The sequence below is a fragment of the Ornithorhynchus anatinus genome, chromosome 21, assembly GCF_004115215.2.
Source record: "Ornithorhynchus anatinus isolate Pmale09 chromosome 21, mOrnAna1.pri.v4, whole genome shotgun sequence".
Taxonomy (NCBI): Eukaryota; Metazoa; Chordata; class Mammalia; order Monotremata; family Ornithorhynchidae; genus Ornithorhynchus; species Ornithorhynchus anatinus.
Genome location: NC_041748.1, coordinates 13,721,645 through 13,747,694, shown reverse-complemented (window position 1 = coordinate 13,747,694; position 26,050 = coordinate 13,721,645). Strand labels below are relative to the sequence as shown.

Genomic DNA, 26,050 nt, shown 5'->3' with positions numbered 1-26,050 from the left:
AGAATGATTCCTCTGAGCGAGATGCAAATAACTCACTCACATCCACTTCCTTAGTTCAACAGCTTTTTGGGTTGTCTGGTCTGGGGCCTCTTCAATCTTTTAAAAATCAAACACAAACGGTGGGTAGAGTTTCCCCCAGTAGCATCCATGGCTGATTCCTTCATCTCGTCCCTGGGGAGTGGAGCAGGGAGGGATTTACTTCCTGTAGCTCTTGGCCAGAACATCCAGTCATTTGGACACTGCAGGTTTCAGCTCCAGAGTGGTTGCGTCACTGAGTGGTTGTTACCCAAAGTAAGACATCAAAATGTATAAGTTATATCCCCGGGTTGGTTGTATCCCTGAAGTGAGTATATTCATGGGGTGGGTGTACCCCAGGAGTAGTTGTATTGCGGAATAGTCATATGACTGGAGTGGTTGAATTGTGGGGTGGTTGTTTCCCTGGAGTGATTGTATTTGTGGTGTGTTTGTATTCTTGAGGTGACTTTATGCCTGGGGTGATTGTTATTGTGGGATGTTTGTTTTCTTGGAATAGTTGTATTTTGGGGGTGGCTTTATCTCCAGGGTAATTGTATTGTGGAATTGTATTGGTGGAGTTGCATTGTGAGGTGGTTGTATCCCTAGAATGGTTGTATTTGTGGGTGGTTGTACTGTGGGTTGGTTGTTCTGTAGGATTGTTGTATCCATGGGCATCAGATATTAATGAACAGCACTAGCCTCAGAAATACAATATTAAATCTTCCACATCACATTTTGAGTTTAATTGAAGCTTCGACCGTCCACATCCTGGTTCTTATTAGACCATGGGCCAGCAAGCGACGGTAATTTACAAGGCTGCTTTAAAGGACTGAAGAAAAAAGAAAGGAAAGGGTAATTCCAGATGGACTTGCACTAATACCTAATGAGCAGAAAACTTTGATAAAGATCAGTCAATCCTAAGAAAAATCCCAAGTGAGGAAAGGAAAATCCACTTACTCTCTGTGGGCCTCAGTTTTCTCCGCTGAAAAATCCGTCAATAATATTTATTGAGTGCTTGCTGGGTGAGAAGCACCATGCCAAGGTCTTGGAAGAATACAACACAACAATATAGCAGACCCGTTCCCTGTCCACAATGAGTTTACAGTCTGGAGGATGGGGAAAATGCTTCCTCTCTTACCTCACAGGAAAGTTGGGATACAATGAAGTCTTTGATGTGAAAGCTCAAGGTTTTCTTATAAACAAGAGAGGAAAACTCGGTGCTGAAATCTCTACCTAGAGCTTGCACATCAGGAGAGAGGCATCAATCAGCCCATCAATCAATCGGTGATATTTACTGAGCACTTACTGTGTGCAGAGCACTGTACTAAGCACTTGGGAGAGCGCTTGAGAGAGCACGCATGGCCCAGTGAAAAGAGCACCGGCCAGAGAGTCTAAACCCGGCTCTGCCAATTGCTTGCTTTGTGACCTTGGGCAAGTCACTTAACTTCCTTGGGGCTCATTTTCCTTAACTGTATTATGAGGTTTAAATCCTACTCCCCCTTACTTAGACTGTGAACCCCATGTGGGACAGGGACTGCGTCTAACTTGACAAATTTGTTTCTATCCCAGCACTTAGAACAATGCTTGACACATAGTATGCACTTCACAGATGTCATAACAGAGTGGGTAGAAATGTTCCCTGACCACAGAGAGCTTACGGTCTGAAGGGGAAGGCGGACATGAATATAAATAATGAATAATTGTCATACCCATACAAATAAATATAAATAATTATATATAATATTTCTTCATAGATATGGACAGAAGTGCTGTGGGGCTGAGTGTGGGGTGAATACCAAGTGCCCAAAGAGTACAGATCCAAGTCTGTAGACGACACAGGAGGGTGAAGGAGCCAGGCAAAAGAGGACTCAATTGGGGAAGGCCTCTTGGAGGAGATGTGATGGGAGGAGGAAAGCGAGAAGGAGCTGGGAGAATTCGGCAGCCACCAATGCATTTTCCATGAGTAGTTTCTTAGCTAGAAACAGATGCTTTGGACTGCATCTTCGCCAGTAGAATAATGTCAAAAACATTGTAAAATACCGTAGATCCCTAAAAGAAATGTTGGCTTCTCCCTCTCCCCAGGCTCTTAGAAACTTCTCCTTCCTAACTCAGTATTGAGGCAAATGTTGTCTCCTGTCTGTCCGCCTTCTGGAGACTTCAGAAACATCTTGGCTAAAGGCTAGGGTTGGCCCAGGACGGCTATACTTTCCTCATTTCTGACTCTTCAACTTCTGTTTCTTAAAAGCGTCCTCAGGCGATGGAAAGGAGCTCAGCTAGCCTGGCAAGTTTCCTCCGAATAACTCGTCTGCAGGAGCTGGAAGGCCTAAATTGCTTCCAAATCGCCTTGTGATGCAGCGTCAGGGGTGGTGGCCTGTAACAGGGTGGGGTGCAGAGGGGGCTTGGTTTCTTCCCTCCCCTCAAACTCACTGGGGATAGGCTCAGGGCATTTTCCCAGATCTTCTGCTGGGTTTGGCCCAAAGATCCACTGGTCCACAGGCCCACAGATTCCCGCTGGTGGATCGTGCTTCCCCAGCTTCCCCCACCCAACTCTTGAAACTCCAGTGTCATTTTTTTTGGTTTGTTTTATGGTATTTGCTAAGCTCCTACTATGTGCCAGGCACTGTACCAAGCCCTGGGGTAGTTACAAGAGCATCTGATTGGACACAGACCCTGTCCCACACAGGGCTCACAGTCTTAATCCCTATTTTACAGAAGAGGGAACTGAGACATGGAGAAGTGAAATGACTCACTAAGGACACACAGGAGACAGATGGCAGAGCTGTGATTAGAACCCAGGTCCTCCTGACTGGCCGTTGTCCTGGGCAGGCTCTCAGCTTGCTTGGGCAGACCGGGATCCACTCATTCCCTGGACAGGCTGGCTTTCAGGCCCCTCCTATCTGACCTCGCTACTCTCCTACTGTAACCCAGCCTGCACACTTTGCTCCTTTGATACTAACCTTCTCATTGTACCTCGATCTCGTCTGTCTCACTTCTAACGTTTCCCACATATCCTGCCTCTGGCCCTGAATGTCCTCCTTCCTCATATCCGACAGTTACTCTCTCTCCATTTGAAGGCCTTGTTGAAATCACATCTCCTCCAAGGGGCCTTCCCTGACTAAACCCTCATTGCTTCTTCTTCCACTCCCTTGTGCGTCAATCTGATTTGCTCCCTTTATTCACCCCTCAGCCCCACAGCACTTAGGTATATATCTTTAACTTAACTATTCATATTAATTTCAGTCTTCCCCTCTAGACTGTAAGCTTTTCGTAGGTAAGGAATGTGTCTGCCAACTGTTATATTGTTCTATTGTACTCTCCCAAGCTGTTAGTACAGTGCTGTGCACATAGTAAGCATTCAATAAATACCATTAATTGGTTGAGTGACAGATCTGCCTCAGTTGCAGAGGAGGAAACAGATGCCTTCATGCTTGGCACTTTATTCTAAGTGCCCAACTTCTCTCCTTTCATTCATTCTTTCTTTCGATCATATTTTTTGAGCACTTTCTGTGTGCAGAGCATTGTACTAAGCACTTGGGAGAGTACAATAGAACAATAAACAGACACATTCCCTGCCCGGAATGAGGTCGCAGCATAGAGGGTCTGCTCCCCAGGTTCTGTGGCTGGATGTGGCACCACCTGGGAGTCAGAAGGTCATGGGTTTTAATCTTGGCTTGGCTACTTCTCTGCTGTGCAACCTTAGGCAAGTCACTTCTCTGTGCCTCAGTTATATCATCTGTAAAATGGGGATTGAGACAGGGAGCCCCGTGCGTCCAACCCAATTTTCTCGTATCCACCCCAGCACTTAGTACAGCGCCTGGCATATAGTAAGTACTTAATGAATACCACTATTATTATTACCTGGAGATGGGATGGAAATACCAAGGCTCTGGAGTAGGGGATGTGAGGAAGAAACACACTCAATTTGAGCGAATTTCACCATAATTTGACAGGATTCTTAAAAAACTATCTCCAGTTTGATTATCTCGTTGTGGGCAAGGAGTGGGTCTCCCAACTCGGTTGTATAATGCTCTTAGTACAGTGCTCTGCACACAGTAAGTGCTCCATAAATATCATTGATTGATTTACTGATTGGCTTGTATCTATCCCATTGCTTAGAACAGCACTTGGCACACAGTAAACGGTGAACAAATATAGTACAAAAACATCGTCTTGGTGACATCATGATTGTCTCAGGATCTGTATGTGGTACTTACTGAGAGCTTACTGTGTGCAGGGCAGTGTACTAAATGCTTAACAAAAATAAAATGAGTAGACATGATACCTGCCCAGAAGAAGCTTAGAGACAAGTGGTAGAAACAGATTTTAAAATGATGACGATGGCATTTGTTAAGCACTTACTATGTGCAAAGCACTGTTTTAAGAGCTGGGGAGGATACCAGGTGATCAGGTTGTCCCACTTGGGGCTCACAGTCTTAATCCCCATTTTACAGTTGAGGTAACTGAGGCACAGAGAAGTTAAGTGACTTGCCCAAAGTCACGCAGCTGTCAAGCAGAGGAGTTGGGATTTGAAGCCATGACCTCTGACTCCCCAGCCCGTGCTCTTTCCATTGAGCCATGCTGCATCTCAGTAATTAAAATAATCAAAATAAATTAAATAATGATAATTATCATTTAATGATTAAAGTTTTGTGGGGCAAGGGGTGGGTGAATATCAAAGTGAATATCAAAGGCACCCTCTAGACTGTAAATTCATTGTGGCAGGGAATGTGTCTGCTACATTGTTGTGTTTTGCTCTCCCGAGAACTTAGTAGAGTGTCCTGCACATGGTAAGCACTCAATAAATACGATCGATTGACTGATTGATTAAGGGTTACAGATCCAAGTGCATAGATGACGCAGAAGAACAAGTCACATAACCTCTGTGCCTCAGAGTCCTCAGCTGAAAAATGGAGACAGCAACTCTTGCCTTTCCCTACTTTATGGAGTTGCTATATGTAGAAAATTAGATAACTGAAGTGAAAAAGAAAATAATAGGTGATCCACAGTCAAGTTGTTATTAGGACTCCTGCCTGTTTTCCTTTCAACCTCTTCTGAATTGATTGGGAGCATTTGTCTCTCCATTACCCTTTTGACCCTCCCTCTTTTGCAGCATAATCAATTGTATTTATTGAGCGCTTACTATATGCAGAGCCCAGTAGCGCTTGGAAGAGCACAATATGACAGAATTAGCAGACTCGTTTTCTGCCCACAAGGAGCTTACAAGTTTATGTTCTGGCTTACCCCAGTTGTGTTCTCCCATAGGGCAATGGAGGGGGCCTCACACTGCAAGCACAGGAAGAAATTCCCTCAGCTCACAATGTCAGAAGGGGTGAAGGCAGCAGGGTGAGGTGGTGTGGTGGTTAAGAAAGGAAAACCAACCAGTTCCCGTCAGAGGTGATGCCTGGGTGAACAGAGACCATGAAGGGGGGAGGTTTGGATTGGGGAGAAAGCAGAGAGGAGGGAGTTGGAGAGGAATCAGGGGTCCCTTCGGTGAAACGCTTGAAGTTCTGCATTTGGATGGGCCTCCTTGAAGCACCATTCTAACTGCTGCACATCATTCAGTCGTCCTTATTGAGCGCTTACTGTGTGCGGAGCACTGTACCAAGCACTCGGGAGAGTCCAATAGAACAATACAGCAGACACATTTCCCCCCCACAACGAGCTTACAGGCTAGAAGGTGCACACAGTACTATGGAATGGCAATGAATGCTGTTTGAGCACATAGCTTAATAACTGCTGTCCTGGGTGAGGGAAAGGTGTCCAATAATTCCCTGCTTCAAAAGCTTATCCTGAAGACAGGTAGGAGGTCAGATTGCTTAAATCAGATGGTGATTGCGGGTAGTTTTTGTTTTCTCTCATTGTTGCATTTCAGAAAATCAGTTATAATAATGTTGGTATTTGTTAAGCGCTTACTATGTGCAGAGCACTGTTCTAAGCTCTGGGATAGACACTGGGTAATCAGGTTGTCCCGCGTGAGGCTCACAATCTTAATCCCCATTTTACAGATGATGGAACTGAGGCCCAGAGAAGTTAAGTGACTTGCCCACACTCACACAGCTGACAAGTGGCAGAGCCGGGATTTGAACCCATGGCCTCTGACTCCCAAACCCGGGCTCTTTCCATTGAGCCACGCTGCTTCTCTAAGAGCTTACTATGTGCTAAGCACTGGGGTAGATACAAGATCATCAGTTTGGGCACGGTCTCTGCCCACATTGGGCTCACAATCCATTTTATCCCCAGCCCGGAGGAATTAAATGACTTGCCCAAAGAGACACAGCAGGCTAGTGTCAGAGCTGGGACTAGAGAAGCAACATGGACTAGGGGGGAGAGCACGGTCCTGGGAGTCAGAGGACCTGGGTTCAAATCCCGTCACTGCCACTTACCTGCTGTGTGACTCTGGGCAAGTCATTTAACTTGTCTGTGCCTCAGTTCCCTCGTCTGTAAAATGGGGATTCAAAACCTCTTCTCCCTTCTACTTAGACTGTGAACCCCATGTGGGACCTGATTATCTTGATTACCCCAGCGCTTAGTACAGTGCTGGACACATAGTAAGCACTTAACAAATACCACAATTATTATTATTATTGTTAGAACTTTGGTCTCCTGATTACCAGCCCTACGATTTTACCACTAAGCCATGCTGTCTCTCCGTATTCATGTGGGTTGATCTGTGGTGAAGGCATTGCCTTTTCTAATATCATCCCAGGATGAATTCCTGAGCACTCTGGTTACTCCGAATCCAGGAATAAAGACCCCACGTGTGGAGAAAATTACATGTTAGACAAGATTTGATGATCTTCTGATTCATAGCCCAATTTGCGGCCTTGGAAGAATTTGAATAATGTAGGCTGAAAAGTAGGATTCAAACCACTGAAACCCAAGCTTTGCCTGATATCAGAAATCACCACGCCTTCATCACTTCATTTTTCTGATTTTAATATCCCAGGCTTAGAGCTGAACTACATTTACTGTGGTTTTGCAACAGATTTCTTTCCTTTTGTTTCTTCAGACTCTTCTTGAACTTTAATATTTTGGATCTGAGTGAAATTTATAGAGTGCAAATATCTAGCAGACTATTGTTAGAATTGTGCTTTGTTTTAGAATGATTGCATCGTTCAAGACTATAAATGAAGCAATCATTTTGAATGAAGTATAATAACAGAGACACATAATGAGATTCTACTGGTGTGGAGGCACAAAGGCTTACCCCCTTTTGGGAAATGTGGCAGAGAAGTCTAAATGTTTTCAATAATCTCTGCCCAGATGCATCTTAACAGTCTCAACTTCTGCCAATCAAATGATTTTTGAAAATGTTTGGACTGCTGTATGGCTCTTCCATATTAGTACTTGCTCCTCATGGGCAGGGAACATGTCTACCAGCTCTGTTCTGTTAGATGCTCTCTCCCAGGTGCTTATACAGTGCTCTGCCCACCTAAAACACTCAACAAATATCACTGATTGATTTAGGGAACAAATTTCTATCAGGAAGCCACTGAAGAACTGAAAGAGTTCTTGCTCATAATGATAATGATGGTATTTATTATGACCTTACTATGAGCCAAGCACTTGCTAAGCGCAGTGATAGGTTCAAGACAAACCAGAAATAGTTCCTGTCCCCTACGGGCCTCTCTCCAAGTGTGAGTGACAGCCTATCTGTTTTTAATGTCCTTGTTCCATCTTAACTGCCCTAAAAGCGAGCAAATGCTTCATTTCAGTGAGTGAAACAAACATTTCCATTTAAAAACTTTTGCCGGCTAAACAAACGTCTGTTTTAGAAATTTCCACTTGTGCTGGCTGGATGTTAACAAAAAAAAATCATGCAATTGTAGGCCAAAACCAACATTTTTATTTGGAGAAGCTCGTGAGGGAGATCCATCCTTTATGTAGTTTTTCCAAGTGACCAGCCCAGACTGGTTCCACACAGTGAAACTGTGATTAGTGAATCAATTTAGAGTACTGGCTTTCTTCCAGACAAAACCTGGGATATGGTTTCAACCAACCAGGATCATTTCATTTCCAAAAATTTTGTTGGAGGTCATGCAATCAGTCAATTAATCTGTGGTACTGATTGAGAGCTTACTCTGTGCAAGAGCACTGTGATAAGTACTTGGGAGAGTACAGTACAATAGAGTTGGTAGACACGTTCCCTGTCCATAACGAGTTTTGGTCGACCAAGAAATTTGCCAGTTGACTTGTGCAGCCTAGATTTGGGACTCGTAGTTAAGATCCCACTCTGCTGGGGTCATCATCACTAATCATCACTGGTATTTATTGGGTGCTTACTGTGTGCAGAGCCCTGTACTAAGCGCTTAGGAGAGTTCAGTACAACAGAGTTAGTAGACACATTCCCCGCCCACAGTGAGATTACAGTTTCAGCGGGGATTCAGGCATCAAAATAAATGAATAATGTATATATGAATAAATTTTGACTCTCTTCAACTCTCTGAGATTTAGTTTTACCCTCCACCTGTTTATTACAATTGTTTTTAAAAAGGATATTTCTGCTAGGAATGCATTATCCTCTGAATCCATACAGGTATTACTAATACCTGTGCCATTTGTTAAAACACTTCTTACATGCCAGGCTCTGTGGTAGATATAATGCAATCAGATCAGATATAGTTCTTGTCCCTCCACAGTCTAAGGGGGTGGAAGACCAAAATATTGAATCTCCATTTTGCAGGTGAGGAAATTGAGGCACTGAGAAGTTAAGTGACTCACCCAAGGTCGTATAGTAGGTGGCAGAACCAAGCAGGCTTCTGATTCCCAGGCTTATGTGGTCATCACTAAGCTACTAAAAATGATTACGGTACTTTTTAAGTGCTTTCCATGCGCTGAGCACTGTACTAAGTGCTGGGATAGACAGAAGATAATCTCACTGGACACATTCCCTGTCCCACATGGGGCTCTCAGTCTAAGTAGGAGGGAGAACAGCTATTGAATCTCGTAGAAGACAAGTGGAGAATCCAGGATTAGAACCTAAATCTCTTGACTTTGACTCCTGTGCCCTTTCCACTAGGCCATGCTGCTTCTAATGACAATGATAATTGTAGTATTTGTTGAAAGCTCATTAGGTGCCAAACGTTGTCCTAAACACTGATGTAGGTACAACAAAACCAGATTCAATCAGTCAACTGTATTTATCGAGCACTTACTGTGTTGCAGAGCTAATAGCTTGGGAGAGTTCAATATACTAATAACACGTTCCCTGCCCACAATGAGTTTACAGTCTAGAAGACAGTCTAGATTGGATACAATCCCTACCCTACATGGAACTCTCAGTATAAAGAGGAGGGAAAACAGATATTTAGGCTCCATTTTACAGAACTGAGGAACAGAGAAGCCGAATGACTTTCCCAAGGTTACACAGCAAGCAAGTGGCCGAGCGGGGATTAGAACCCAGGTCCTCCGACTCCCAACCCTGTGCTCTTTCCACTAGAGCATGCTGCTTCTCTTCTCTTCCCTTCCCCTCTTTTTCTCTCTTTCCTTTTTCTTCCTCCATCTTCCATCCCCTCCCTCTTTTCCTTACATTCGGCTTCAGAGCACTCAGCCAGCTCATTCCTTCCTACCTCTTACCTCACAGATCTCCTACGACACCCCAGCATGCGCACTTCACTCCCCTAGCACCGGCTTGCCCACTGGGCTTCGACTGGTTCTATCTCATCGCCAACCCCTTTTCCACATCCTTCCTCTGGCCTGGACTTCCTTTCCTCTTCCCAAAGCCAGACCACCACTGTCCCCACTTTAATACCTTATTAAGGTCACATCTCCTCAAGAGGCCTTCCCCAATAAAGCCATCACTTACCCAACTTCCTCTCCCTTCTGTGTTATCTATGCACTTGGATCTCTACGCTTTAAGCCCTTGAAAATTCTCCCTTTCCTCAGTCCCACAGCTCTTTATGTATATATCTGTATTTATGTATTTATATGAATGTCTTCTCCCCCTCTAGACTGTAAGCTCATTGTGAACTAGGAGCTTGTCTGCCAACTCTGTGGTATTATACTCTCCCAAGGGCTAAGACAGTGTTTTGCACACAGTAAGTGCTCAATAAATACTACTGATGGATTGATTCGTTGATTTGAAGACAGAAGGGAAGGAGCCTGGAGAGAGCGCAGTGGCATTTGGTGGTCACTGATGGAAGGAGAGAGGTGGCAATGGGCCAAAGTTCCTGAACCACTACCTCAAAGACTTAATAATTACAGTATTTGTTCAGCACTTACTATGAGCCAGGCACTGTTCTAAGAGCTGGGTGTATACAAGCAAATCAGTCTCGGTCCTATGTGGAGTTTACGGTCTCAATTCCCATTTTATAGATGAGGTGACTGAGGTCCTGAGAAGTGAGATGACTTGTCCAAGATCACACAGCAGATAAATGGCGGAGTTGGGATTAGAACCCAGGACCTCCTGACTCCCAGGCCCATGGTCTATCCACAACGTCACGCTGATTCTGAGAATGCTCTCAAGCTCTTGGTCTGGAAGAGTTCTCTAGGGCAGTGGAAGCATTATCTGCCATCAGGCTAAAGATGTCCCCTGAGCATGGCAGCATTAAACACAACTGCGCTGACCTCATAGTCTGACAGGGATGGCTAATTTGGCTCTCATAAGATATCCCCCAAGGTTCTTAGGTTAATCAATCCATGATATTCATTGTTATTATTAGTAGTAGTAGTAATAATAATAATGGTACTTCTTAAGTACTTACTATATGCCAAACACTGTTCTAAGGGTAAATACAAGGTAATCAGGTTGGACACAGTGCCTGTTCCTCCTGGGGCTCACACTCTTAATCCCCGTTTTACAGATGAGGTAACTGAGGTCCCAGAGAAGTGAAATGACTTGCCCCAAGGTCACACAGCAGACATGTGGTGGAACCAGGATTAGAACCCGGGTCCTTCTGACTCCCAGGTCTGTGCTTTATCCACCAAGCCATGCTGTTTCTCCTTACTGAGCCCTTACTGCTGCAGATCACTCTACTAAGCACTTGGGAGAGTACGATTTAACAGAGTTGATGGACATGATCCCTGGCAAAATGAGCTTACAATCAAGAAGGGGAGACAAGAAATAAAATAAATTACAGCTAGGAGAAATGACGGTGTATAAGAATATGTAAATAAGTGCTGAAGGGGTTAATATCAAATGCGTGAGAGGGGGACACAGATCCAATGCCCAGGTGATGCAGAAGGGAGGTTGAATAAGAAGGAAGGAGGGTTTCTTGAAGGAGATGTGATTTCAGAAGTGTTTTGAGGATGGAGATAGTGAGTGAACTGTTGGATATGAAGGCCAAGGCCAGAGTTAGAACGTGGGCAAGAGGACGGCGGCGAGATTGACGAGGTCATGGTGCAGAGAATAGGTTGGTGTTAGAGGAGTGAAGTCTGCAGGCTGGACTAAGCCCTCCCTTTTCCTCAGCTCCCTTCCCATCCGCATCACCTCTACTGGCGTTCTTTGTTCTTCCCCTCCTCTCTCTGCCTCATAGCATTTATATATATATGTGTATATATATATAATTCTATTTATTCATTTAGATGCTTGTTTACTTGTTTTGATGTGTATACATCTATAAGACTATTTATTTCTATTGATGCCTGTTTACTTGTTTTGATGTCTGCCTCCCTCCTTCTATACAGTAAGCCTGGTGTGGGCAGGGATTGTCTCTATTGCTGAATTGTACTTTCCAAGTGGTTAATACTCGGCACACAGTAAGCACTCGATAAATATGATTGAATGAATGAATGAATAGTAGGAAATCAGAGAGGTGGGCTAGGGTGGAGAGAGCTGATTGAGCATCTCAGTGGATGGACAATTATTGGAAGGTTTTGAGGAGTGGAGAGACATGGACTGAATTTGTTTTTTAAGCTGGGATAGTTGATCAAGTAAAAATAGAAAGAACCTTGTCCTAATGGCAGTAGTGCTGCAGGATGGTCAGGTTAATCAGTTAATGGCATTTATTGAGCACCAACTTTGTGGCGAGTACTGTATAGGGTCTTGGGAGAATGCAGTTCAGTTGATAGACATGATCCCTGTTGTAACAAAGCAGTTTATTTGAAAGGGAATCTTATTAATGTAGCATTGTGTAAGCTTTATAGGCTTAAAGCATCTGAAATGTTTACAAAGTCTAACTGACTTCAGGGGAATGGCAAGATCAGAGGTATTAGTGCTATAAACTGTTACTTCCAGACTTGTCAAACATGGAATCTTGGCAAAGCCCTGGCAGAAATTAAGCCCCTCAGTTGACACACAGAATCAAGGAGGGAGTTAAAACCTAAAAACTTCATTCAATTCTGGAAGCAAGTTTTACTCTTCAAATTACATACTCTGTCAAATGGCTTTTTTAATGGTTATTTGTTACTAATAATAATAATCGTGGCATTTGTGAAGTGCTTACTATGTGCCAGGCGCTTGGGTAGATACAAGTAAATCGAGTTGAACAGTCCATGTCCCACGTGGGGCTCACATTTTCAATTCTTATTTTACAGATGACATAACTGAGGCATAGAGAAGTTAAGTGACTTGCCCGAGGTCACACAGCAGACAAGCAGAGGAGCCAGGACTAGAACCCGGGTCCTTCTGACTCCCAGGCCTTTGCTCTATCCACTAGGCCACATTGCTTCTCAGTTCTTGGGAAGGATCAAATAATTGCATGCCATTCTGGGTCTTTTCTCTTGGTTTGCTGAGGAGCTTGTACAGATTGGTCAGAATCAACCACACAGTCCAGAGCGTATCTGAGAAGCAGCGTGGCTCTGTGGAAAGAGCACGGGCTTTGGAGTCAGGGCTCATGAGTTCGAATCCCAGCTCTGCCACTTGTCGGCTGTGTGACTGTGGGCGAGTCACTTAACTTCTCTGTGCCTCAGTTCCCTCATCTGTAAAATGGGGTTTAAGACTGTGAGCCCCGCGTGGGACAACCTGATTCCCCTCTGTCTACCCCAGCGCTTAGAACAGTGCTCGGCATATAGTAAGTGCTTAACAAATACCAACATTGTTATTATTATTATTATTATGTGGGAGGAATGAAACAGTGACCAAAACAGAAAGAGTTTTTCAAGGAGAGTAGAGAGCCTCTAATTTCCTGCCACAGAAAAAAGAGTGTCTATTTAAAACTCCTCCTACTTTCACCTCTGACACACATCCCTAAGTGGGAGAAGGAGGAGAAGGGTTTGGTGACAGCCTCGAAACAATAAAAGGCTAAAAAAGACGTAAAAGGTAATGATATCTACCGTAAGAGCATTAGGGTGCCAGGCTAGAGGGGCAGAGATTCAGATTCCTCAAGTCTTGGAATCCAAGGGTCACAAGAGTCCTTCTGCAATCACTGACCCTGTTTCTCAATATCTTAAAGGTTTAGTAGGCCTCAAACTGCTGCTGCTCTTCACTCCATTCCAGGCTGGAGCAGGTATATTTATTTTATTTTATAGTACTTGTTACGTGCTTACTATGTGCCAGGCACATAAACACTGGGGAAGATCGAAGCTAGCCTCTCAGGGTCGCACCTGGAGAGTTTCCAGTACTTTACCAGTCTCGGCTACAGAAGGGAGAGTCAAGCAGCGGCTTGTCCATTCCATTCCTAGCTTGGGCAGTGGCTAGCAAGTGGAAGGCAATCTGCTTCAAGTCAAAGCTCACCCATGCTAGGCAGCAGCAGCATTGGAGAGAGTCGAGGGCGGAGACTCGAATTTACCGCGTGGAAGGCGGCAATGACAAACTGTTTCCGTATTTCTACCAACAAAACTCTATGGATCCACTACTGGAGCAATTGCAGATGGAGAGCGGGATGTTCTGGGGGAGATATGTCCGTGGTGTCGCTACGGGTCGGAAATGACTCGACAGCATAAGACCAGACAAGATTCAAGCTTAAATAGGTTGGAAGCAGTCCATGTCCCTCGAGGGGTTAGCAGTCGTAATCCCCATTTTACAAATGAGGGAACTGTGGCACAGAGAAGGGAAGTGACTTATCCAAGGTCACGCAACAGACAAGTGGCAGAGCTGGGATTAGAACTTAGGTCGTTCTGACTCCCGGGCCTGTAGTCTACTAACTGGCCCATGCTGCTTCTCAAGGGGCTTCTGGACGAGAGAGTTCCTCTCCTGGATCTCAGGTCTCTGGTCCAGTGGTAAAGATGCCGGCTGGACTCCATGTACCCTTGTTCCTTCATTCATCTTGGGTCGTGGCAAGGGCTGAGGGAAGTCCCACTGACAGATGGGCCGGAAAACCTCTCGGCTGGTGATCTGGGGCTGAAAGGACCAGCTGCATCTCACCTTGAATACGTTAGGTGTTCTGTGACTACTGATTTCCTCTAGTCACTGACTTCAGTGACTCCCCCGCTCTAGACTGTAATCTCACTGTGGGCAAGGAATGGGTCTGTTTGAATGGGTTTGAATTCAAACAACTGCTTTACACACACACACACACACACACACACTGATAAAATCTCTCTATCTGTGAAATCATAGAGCTGCTTTACACACATATACACACTGATAAAATCTCACCAAATTTCAATTCAGACACACAGACAAATGCAATGATAAAAATCTCACTAAATTTGAATTCTAAGATACACACATTGATAAAACCTCACTAAATATGAATCCAAAGGCACACGCACACCCCCCAACACACACAGTGAAATATATCACATCTGGTCACTCTCTCCTTTAACAGGATTTATATCATTTCTGGCCCCCAAGAGAATATAAACTTCCTTGGAGGTTTAAAAGCATTGACTGATTCTGAACATTAGTATGAGCAGTTCCTGGCTCACCCTCGAAGAGAGCAATTGCCAGTGAAGAAGCTTGCCTAGAAGGGAACTTCTCCGCCAACAAGGCTGCCATAATTGATTCTCTTTGAGTTCTCTCCCGCCATCACCAATGGCTCTAGACCTTCCCATTTAACTGGGGCAGACTTACAATGGCACCAAGGAGATTGATGCAAACTGTGAAGATACTAGGGGCTTGATTCAGCAGTCATGTTTTCCAGATTAAAATGAGACATCCAGTCAATTTTCAGGTAATTTGTCTCCTAGTTCCCCTTCCAAAATGAAGGAGAGAGGGGACATCTATTCAAATCATTCTAGAATTCCTTCCAGCTCTCTGTTTGGCTACCAAACCATGCAACCATTATTACCAAGAACTCTATGTATTCAGTGGAAAGTGTCTTTGGAAAGGAAAGGACTTTGGTTAATAGGTGGAAATGTTAAAAATCCACTTGAAGTGAAACTGGTTGGATTCAATCGCACCTTAGCAGTTGCATTTGAGGCTGGGTTCTTGGTACCTAATGGAACTGGTCTGGACTATTGTTTTTTTAAAATGGTGTTTGTGAAATACTATGTGTCAGACACCATACTAAGAGGTGGGGTAGATACGGCTAATCAGGTTGGATACAGTCCATGTCACACATGGGGCTCACAGTCTTAATCTCCATTTTACAGATGAGGGAACTGAGGCACAGATAAGTGAAAAGACTTGCCCAAAGTCACACAGCAGGCAAGTGGCTGAGTTGGAATCCAGGTCCCGCTGACTCCCAGGAGTGGGCTCAACCCAGTAGGCCCCACTGCTTCTCCGAGGAACCTATGGATCTCTTCTGCCTTGGGTGAGACAGACTGGTTGGTACCTGCAAGGGAAAGACAGAGTGGAAGTATGGAATGGTGCCATGAGTTACCAAAGAATGTTTTCATTCAGAGAACCTGAATTCATACCCTTTATTCAGGCCCAGAGCACTTATGTACATAGCTGTAATTTGTATTACTGTCTGTCTCTCCTCCCTAGACTGTAAGCTCCCTGTAACTCCAAGTTCTCTGTGGGCAGGAAACGTGTCTACCAATTTTGTATAGTGTCCTGCAAACAGTAAGCAGTCAATAAATACTCCACAATTATTACCACAGTAATGATTGTAAAAGCACACTGTGGCAACTCATGAATTAGAGGAAAGGTTGGGTGAATTGGTTTGGGGAAGGAATTTCCTCTTTCCCAAGCTGACTCCTCTGTAGCCAGCAGAAAGCTAATAAGAGCATAAGTGAATGGCTAATGAAAACACAAGACTTTGAATAATGTCATTACTCTCAGACCAATGATCCATCCAGTCTGATGATTCTGTCTCTGGTAACAGGACTGGGCTGCATGAAAGAATAATCAATCGTATTTATTGAGCACTTAGTGCTTGGGAGCAAAATAGAGTTAGTAGTTATGCTCCCTGCCGTCAGGAACCTCATAATCTAGGGGAAGTAGAACGAGGCAGACGAGTTTAAGGATATGCCCACAAGTCCAATGGGGGAAAAAGAAACATGCGGTTCCCCAAATATTTATGGGACGTAATAGTCTCCGCTACAGGAGGGAGAGTCAAGCAGAGGACTATCCATTCCATTCCTAGCTTGGGCAGAGGCTATCAGGTGGAAGGCAATCTGCTACAAGTCAAAACTCACCCGTGCTGGGCAGCAGCAGCATGGGAGAGAGTCGAGGGTGGAGACTTAACTGTGTGGAAGGCGGCAATAGTAAACCACTTCCGTATTTTTGCCAAGAAAACTATGGATCCACTATCAGAACGATTGCAGATGGAGATAGGGGTGTTCTGGGAGAGATGTGTCTGTGGTGTCACTGTGGCTAGGAAGTGACTAGACGGCATAAAACAAGACAAATGGACTAAGACTGTATGTAGTCTGTAGACTAGACTCTAGATGGTAAGCTAGTCTTCTAAAATAGAAGCTCGTCCTCTAGTCTGTAAACTCTTCTCCCACTCCCTTCAGCCTCACCCTGACTTGCTCCCTGTATTTATCCTCCCTCCCAGCCCCACACTTATCCACGTAGCTGTAATTTATTTATATTAATGTCTGTCTCCCCCTCTGGACTGTAAGCCTATAATGGGCAGGGAAGGTGTCTACCAAATCTGTAATACAGTGCGTGGCACATAGTAAGCGCCCAATTAATACGATTGATTGATTGATCAATTGATTAAAGGCGGTGGGAAAGTGTTGAGTCAGCCCTGTACATCTGTCAGTCAGGCAATCATATTTTTTGAGCACTTACTGTGTGCACTGTACTAAGAGCTTGGGAGAGTGCAGTATAACAATATAACAGATACATTACCTGCTCACAACGAGCTTACAGTCTAGAGGGGGAGACAGTCATATGAATAAAGTAATTACCAATTTGTACATAAATACCGTGGGGCTGGGAGGGGGACATGAATTAAGTGAGTAAGACAGGGCTACTCAGAAGGAAATGGGAGAAGAGGAGAGGGGACTTAATCAGGGAAGGCCTCTTGGAGGAGATGTGCCTTCATGAAAGGCTTTGAAGGCTGGGAGAATAATTGTCTGTTAGCTATGTCCACCAATCCTTAAGGGATACTAGAATTAGCAGCATCATTGTCCATAAAGACACAATACTTCATGGAACCGTCTTGGGAATTTTTGGAGTTTAGGGGGTGAAACCAAGCCAGGAGCCGAGAAGTTGGAGGAGACGTCTGTGCAGAGTGGTATAAACATTTAGCTTGGCCCTAGCAGTTCATGTTATGTGACTCTCACAGTATTTAAATTTTACCACGTCTTTTGGTCCGTGTAGTCTGTAATCTGTCAGGACATCTTGGGGAAAGACTAACAGGAGTAATTCAAGTTTTTCTCCACCAGATGACGGCTTTAAAAGTGTAAATGCTCTAGTCTTGATTTTGTGTTTTAACCTAACACCTCCTCCTGGAGATTAAACTTTGAAGGCTATCTTGGACACTGTGGAAAAGGGGAAATGAAGCCTTAGGAATGCATGGTGAAGATCAACTGCTTTGAAAGGACAAGAAACATTTTGAAATCCCGGGCGGATGTTGAACTGCTTGTGGAATCCAGAAAAGTCAACCCAGAAGATGCAACACATGGACTGGATTTTAGCTCTATAAGAAGAATATGACTAATCAGTCAATTCACCAGTGGGAATTATTGAGCACTTACTGTATGCAGAGCACTGTACTAAGCCCTTGGGAGAGTTACAATATAACAACATATATATTCCTACAATATACAGTGTACAATGTAATTACAATGCAATACAATAATTGTTTGCAATAATAATCTGCAGTAAGAGGGATTGTTCTCCCTCTTACTTAAATTGTGAGCTCAGTATGGGACAGGGACTGTGTCTGATCTGATTCTCTTGACTCTTCCAATGAGATTAAAATGATTCTTGACACATAGTAAGCACTTACCTATTAATACAATACAATAAGATACAATATAGTAATAATACAATACAATTACAATAATTACAATACGCAATATATAGTCTTACAATATAATAATGTAAGAATCAAAACCAGCAGAAACCAAGTCTAATACCAAGAGTCTCTGAAGTTATATTAAGATATGCTAAGACTTGTGTACTGATTTGATAAGCAGCTGACGTTTGGCTAAAACACATAAGGGTACTATTAGAAAGCAGACTTTTTTTTAAGTACAGGTATGAATGAATTCTTGATTCATGCCTGATTTAGATCCAGTAAGAACTGAAACAGAGCTGAAACCCACTGGGCTAATTTCAATCAGTCAACCAATCTCTCAATCAGTGGTATTTTTTGAGTGCTTACCGTGTGCAGAACGCTGTACTAAACACTTGGGTTAATATTATAAAACCGAATTGATAGACTTGCTTCCCTCAGTTTACAATCTATGGGGGAGACAGACAATAGAATAGATTAGGGAGAGGGGAAATGGTAGCATATAAGGAGATTTACTTAAGCGCTACAGGGCTGGAACAATATCAAAGGACTTCAGGGTCACACAGCCAAGTTTATAATCCTGACTCTGCTACATGCCTGCTGTGTACTTGGGTCAAGTCACTTAACTTCTTTGTAAAATGGGAATGAAGACTGTGAGCCCTAAGCAGGACAGGGACTGTGTCCAACCTGATTAGCTTGTATCTACCCCAGGGCTTAGTACAGTGCCTGGCACATAGTACGCACTTTAACATATGCCTTAAAAATAAATGTGGTGAGAGCCAGGAGGAGCGGAACTCAAGTCGAAATGTGACTGTGGGATTTCCATTTCAGCCTTGCAACTCAGAGGCCCTAAGTACCCACAGTGACCTGGCCTAGGGAGTCATAATGATGACATGGATGGAAAACTGAAGTTCTACTCCAAGTATTAAAAAGCCCCAAGTTTCTCCCGACTCTAGTGCATATGATTAGACCAGACATTCTTCTAAGGGTCGATCATCTGCATTCTAAAGGCGAGAGATTACTTTCCAAAATAACGCCAAAATTCAGGACTTGACTCTGGGTTGGAAGAACTGATGGAAAAAGCTGGGTAGGCCAGTTGGAAATGAATCCTACTGAGGCCATATTGCATTATTTGGGACTACTCGATGGGCCATCCGGGGAGAAGGGAAAGAGTTCTCCCGATCAATCAATCAATCGATCAATGGTACTGATTGAGCGCTTACTGTGTGCAGAGCACTGTACTAAATTCTTGGGAAAATAGAACAGTGGAGGTAGATATGATCCCTACCCGCAAGGAGTTTACAGTCTAAAGGGATAGTTTACAGTTCGCCTCTCTTCCTCTAGATTGTAAGCTCTTTTTTCGGCAGGAAACATGTCTACCAGCTCTGCTGTACTCTCCCAGATGCTCAGTACAGTGCTCAACACACAGTAAACACTCAAAAAATGCCATTTATTAATTGATTCTCCTTCCCCTCTCTCTCCACCTCTCTCCACAGCCTTCCTTTGCTTAAACGGGCTTACGGGGTACGCAGCCAAATTTATAGTCCATGCAGAGGGGAGGGCAGTTAGGGAAAATAAAGGAATTAGTCTGGCCTCTTGGAGGAAATGTGATGTTAGGATGGACCACTTAAATGGGGCTAGTGGGGTGAAAACTTTGAAGGGAAATAGGAAGAGGCTCTTCTCAAGGTGTGCTTGAATCCGTGCCTGAAGTCATCAGGAAAAGACACTGAAAATGCAAACAAGGCTTGGCTCACTCAAGGCCCATCTACTGGATGTAGAAGTTCCAATCTGAGAAGTCTTCCAGAGAGCAGTGAAAATATAGCGTCATCAAGGCTGCCTCTGATTTTTTGTGGCAACCACTGAGATGGAGGAGTGGAAAGGGTAGGTCAGTGAGGGATAGGAGGAAAAGGAGAATTGGAGAAGGGTGGAGAGTTGGAGGAATAAACCTTTATCATGAGACAAAATCCCATTTCTAACCCTTGTCTTCTGCTCAGCCTTTTCAGGTCGTTCACTTCTGAGGAAATGGTTTCGGGGCAGATGCAGTGGTAAAGAGGGATTGGCCCGAGGAGTGTGGTGTTTCTGGGGGTTACCTACCCTGTGGGATTCTGTAATATTGCCCTGCTGACTGCTAAAGCTTGAACCTTCATCTTGGGAGCTGCCTAATCTCTGAAGTCAGATGGGTTCCACACTCAACCCAAATTGCTGCATAGGGGTGGGGGAGGATTCATTCATTCGATCGTATTCATCGAGCTCGGAGCAGGGAATGGTGCTTCTGGTTCCGGCATCAGGGAACGGTGTAGCTGCAGCCACAAATTTCCCAGTAGCTTTCCTGTCACTGTCACCCTGGAGAAGAGGCTGCTAGGAACCCAGGTGCTCTTGGGGGCTGGGCACTCTCACTCCAGGGCAGCAGGCTCGTTTTTGGACAATGAAAAAAAACAGGCATTTGCGGTGATGGATTTCCCATCAGACTTAATAATGATAATAATAATAATGGTACTTGTTAAGCACTTACTATTTGCCAGGCACTGTTCTAAGCCTTGGGGGTAGATATGAGGTAATCAAGTTGGATGCAGTCCCTGTCCTAAGTGGGGCTCACATTCTTAATCTCCATTTTACAGTTGAGGTATCTGAGTCACAGAGAAGTTAAGTGATTTTCCCAAGGTCACACAGCAGACATGTGACAGAGCAAGGATTAGAATTCAGGTTCTTCTCACTCCCATGCCCATGATCTCCCTACTCAGCCACTCTGCTTCTCTATGCAGATAACACTTTTCTGGTTCACAGGGCATTTAAGGTGAGTCAGAAACTTGTTGCTTTTCTGAAGCAGATTTCACAGCAAAGTGCAGGAAGATTAAATTCTCCCTGCGAGCGGTATTGAGTTCATCCTCAGGGAACAGTCATTTTCAATACAATCGATCGTACATACAATCAACTGTATGTATTGTGCGCTTACTCTCTGCAGAGCTCCAGACTAAGCACTTGGGAGAGTACAATACAAGAGAATTAGCAGTCATGTTCCCTTCCCACAGTAAGCAGGAGAAGCGGCTTGGCCTAGTGGACAGAGCACAGGTCTGGGAGTCAGAAGGACTTGGGTTCTAATCCTGGCTCTGCCACTTGTCTGCTGTGTGTCCTTGGGTAAGTCAATGACCTTCTCTGTGTTTCAGCTACCTCACTGATAAAATGGGAATTAAGACCATGAGGTTCATGTGGGAGAGGGACTATGTCCAACCTGATTCACTTTTACCTACCCCAGTGCTCAGTACAGTGTGGCACATAGTAAGTGCTTAAATACCATAAAAAAAGAATCCTTGGTGGGCGAGAAGGGTGACTTAGGGTATCTTTTTTTTGGATGGACAAGAACTGAACTCAAATTTCAAATACGAATCTAAAGCTCCGTTTGGGTTTTGGGTTAGGAACCTCAAACGATGGGGACATTCTTCCTTAATAATGATGATGATGATATTTGTTAAATTCTTACTATGTGCCAAGCACTCTTATAAGCACTGGAAGGGATACAAGGTAATCAGATTGTCCCACATGGGGCTCACTGTTTTAATCCCCAATTTACAGATGAGGTAACTGAGGTCCAGAGAAGTTAAGTGACTTGACCAAAGTCACACAATTGACAAGTGGTGGAGCCGGAATTAGAACCCATTACCTCTGACTCCCAAGCCTGTGCTCTTTCCAGTGAGCCATGCTGCTTCTCATAAATATCAGATATTAGATACCCCATGGCTAAATGAGGAAATTGTTTGCCTTCGTTCACAGAATGCCACACTTTATCCGACAGTGGAGTGAGTATTTATAAGGACAGATGAATATCTTCTGCCACGTCTCGACTCCATTTCTATCACTCATGGAAGGGAAGCATTAGCAGCAATCAAGCAGTGGTATTTATTGAGCGCTTACTGTGTGCAGAGCACTGATTAAATGCTTGGGAGAGGACAATAACCCAAAGTTGGTTGAAGCATTCCCTGCCCACAATGAGCAACTCTTTTTGTTTGTACTCTCCAAAGCACTTAGTACAGTGCTCTGCACACAGTAAGGGCTCAGTAAATATGATTGATTGGTATGATCTAGAGAAAATGGTAGAATTAAGAAAATTAATTAGGTAGAATTAAGAAAAAATACTACCTTCTCTACAATGGGAAGTAATATTTAAGGTACTTGTTTAACACTTATTATGTGCCAAGAACTCTTCTAAGCACTGGGGTAGATACAAGCTAATCAGGTCAGACACACTCTCTGTCCCAAATGGGGCGCACAGTACAAGTAGAAGGGCGAACAGGTATTGAATCCCCATTTTACAGATGAGGAAACCGAGGCACAGAGAAGTAAAGTGACTTGCACCTGGTCGCCCAGTAGGCAATTTGTATTTATTGAGTGCTTACTTTGTGCAAAGCACTGTACTAAATGCTTGAGAGAGTACAATGTAACAATACACAGACACATTCCCTGCCCACGATGAGCTTACAATCTACAGATGATCTTACAGGCAGGAGTAAGTGGTGGAGCTGGGATTAGAAGCCAGATCCTCTGATTCCCAGGCCTATGCGCTTTCCACCTGGCCAAACTGTTTCCCTTCCTCCCACCCTGCCCTGTACAGACATCTTGTTGCTAACCTACTTCCCTCTGTCACTCTTTCACTGACAGTATCTCTGGTGTGTGGCTTGGGAGATAGGGTTGGCATCTGGCAATACAAGAGAAAAACTTGAGTGTGTGTGTGTGTGTGTGTGTGTGTGTGTGTTTAAAAACAATCCTCCATAATAGCCAAGTATTTTCTACCCCATTTCAAATGTCACGAAGCATATGGTTCCCAGGGCATAAGATCAGACAAAGTGTTATGAATTGCACAGCTATAAGAACGGTATTTGCAAGGCTGCTTTTATTGTCTGAGCAGATGTGGTAAAATCCTGGGCCAAGACATGGGTTTCAGCGGAGACCGGACTGCGTCGGCCTGGGGTTTCCTGACATGCCATTTCCAGGCCAGGAAACCGCCCCGGGGACTCCCTGGGCCCACCAGGTGGGTGAGGAGAAAACGGGCAGATTCACGGCCTCGCCACTTCCCTGGGGTCACCCGTTAACTTCGGAGACCCCTGCTCCCACTCTTCAGGTTTGGGAGACTTCTCCAACACAGGATTATTCAAATCATCACAACGAAAGGGTTTTACTGGACTGGTAGCCTTTCTATCTCTGCCACCTCCTCAGAATGTCAGAGGAAAATAAGACAACCGTACCCTTCCACAGTTGGCAGGAAGCATTTGGTCACGTGAAGCCCCCCGGAGGGCTCATGGGAAGAAGAGTATAATCCCTGGACGTTGAGACTCCGCAACTGTTCCTGATCTTCAACATCTGGTCTGGATGTTATTGTCATAGAATCATCGACCTCAACGGGCCCTTTAGAAGCCATGGGATCCAGTCTCCGGCCTCCAGGAAATAAAGCCAGCTCTTCTTTTCTTCAGGAACTCCAGGGAAAAGACATTCTCCAACTTCACTCAGGAGTCTAAAAAGGGCTTGATGGCCATGGCTGTCAGAAAGGTCTTCCTTGTGTTCCATCAAGAAGAAGAAAAGCAGCATTGCCCAGTGGTTGGAGCACGGGCCTGGGAGTCAGAAGGACCCGGATTTTAATCCTGGCTGCCACTTGTCTGCTGTGTGATCTTGGGCAAGTTACTTCACTTCTCTGGGCCTCAGTTCTCTCATCTGTAAAATGGGAAATAAGACTGTGAGTCCCATGTGGGACACTGACTGTGTCCACCTGGATTAGCTTGTATCTACTCCAACCCCAGGACAGTACCTGGCACATAGTAATGCTTAACAAATACCACTGAAGAAATCAAAAACATTCTACTACTGCAGTTTAACCAAAAAAAAAAACCACCCCAAACCCTGAGTTTTAGATGGTCTTTGAAAGTGAGAAGAGCTAAGTTTGGTAATTCTGATGGGTGAAGAGAAGCAACGTGGCTCAGTGGAAAGAGCGTGGGCTTGGAAGTCAGAGGTCATGAGTTCGAATTCTGCCTCTGCCCCTTGTCAGCTGTGTGACTGTGGGTAATTCACTTAACTTCTCTGTGCCTCAGTTACCTCATCTGTAAAATGGGGATTAACTGTGACCCTCACGTGGGACAACCTGATTACCCTGTATCTACCCCAGCGGTTAGAACAGTGCTCTGCACAGAGTAAGCGCTTAACAAATACCAACATTAATATTACTGGGTCAGGGGAACAGTGTAAGCAGTCAGTATTATCATTACTATCATTATTGTCATTATTATTAAAAGACAGTGTGATCAAGCAGTGTGGCTCAGTGCAAAGAACACAGACCTGGGAGTCAGAGGACTTGAGTTCCAATCCCAGTTCCAACACGTACATGCTGACTGACCTTGAGCAAATCACTTAACTGTGTCTCAGTACCCTCATCTGCAAAATGGGAAACTAATACCTGTTCTCCCTCCTACTGAGACTGTGAGCCTCATGAGGGGCCTGATTATCTTATATCTACCCCAGCACTTAGTACAGTACTTGGTACATAGTAAACTCTTAATAAATGCCACAATTATTATCAAGGGATCAGATACAACCGATCAGAGGTCTTTCCTGAGCATCTGCTAGTCTACAATAGAGTGGTTAGATACAGTCCCTGCTCTTGGGTAGCTTACAATCTAGAGGGAGATACAGACATTGAAATATAGGTAGGAGAATCATGTCAATGGTATTTATTGAGTGCTTACTGAGTGCAAAGCACAGTACTAAACACTTGGGAGAGTTGGTAGTCTCTCAGAGTTGGTAGACAAGTCCCAGTGGTGTGTAAGAATATGGACATGAATGGTAGGGCAATGTATCTGAGGAAGGTGAGACAAGAATAGGATAGAGTGAGAAACTGGGCTTAGGGTGAAGGAAATGTGGGTATAGAAAACCAGTATGAAGCACAGAGAGATACTGGTGGAGAGCCTGAAGCCAATACTGGGGATATGTAAAGATTTCCTTTGGAAACAGAAATAGAGCCTTAGTGATCAATCAGTCAGTGGTACTTAGGGTTTAAAAACACTGCTTGGCACATAGTAAGCGCTTAACCAATACCATAAATATTATTATCCATCAGTCATCATCAGTGGTATTTATTGGGTGCTTACTGTGTGCAAAGCACAGAACTCTTTGGGAGAGGACAGTGTAGTGGAGTTGGTATACATGTTCTCTGCCCACAGGAAGCAGCATGGCTTAGTGGATAGAGCACGGGCCTGGGAGTCAGAAGGTCGTGGGTTCTAATTCCTATGCTGCCGCTTATCTGCTCTGGATCCTTGGACAATTCACTTACCTTGTCTGTGCCTCAGCCACCTCAACTATAAAATGGGTTTTTAGACCCCATTTGCTTGTATCCACTCCAGAACTTAGTATAGTTCCTGGCACATAGTAAGCACTTAACAAATACTCCAATTAATTAATTAATTAGCAAGCTTACAGTTTAGATGGGGAGACAGACATTAATATAAATGAATAAATTCTGAATCTGCACATAAAAAACCTGGGTCTGCAGGAAGATCTGTACTGTAGGGCTGGGGTTGGGGGGGAGCTGGAGTTTGGACAGGGGCAGCCCAATTAGACCCCAGTTGAGAGAAAACAAAATGTCTAAGCTCACAGTGCCTAAGTCCAGCCCTCTTCGGCCTCTTCCCATCTCCTCTTCCTCTCCCACCTGTTCAACTCCTTCCTCTCCCCTTCCCCTTCTGGCAGAGCTGCCCCACCTGGGAGCAATTGTAACCTATCAGGCTGCAGCAACACGAGCTGCAGGCAAGAGGAAGATCCAGCCTTTGCAGACCGGGTAGGTATTTAAAGGCCACAGGGAGAGACTTGACATCTACTGTGGT

At 44.4% G+C, this 26,050-nt stretch overlaps 1 non-coding gene across 1 annotated transcript; it reads left to right on the top strand.

Annotated features, from left to right (window-relative positions):
• Positions 1–13,479: 13,479 nt before the first annotated feature.
• Positions 13,480–13,617, top strand: LOC114806283. Its single transcript, XR_003754318.1, has one exon. It is a non-coding gene; the product is annotated as a small nucleolar RNA SNORA7 (small nucleolar RNA).
• The last annotated feature ends 12,433 nt before the right edge of the window (positions 13,618–26,050 follow it).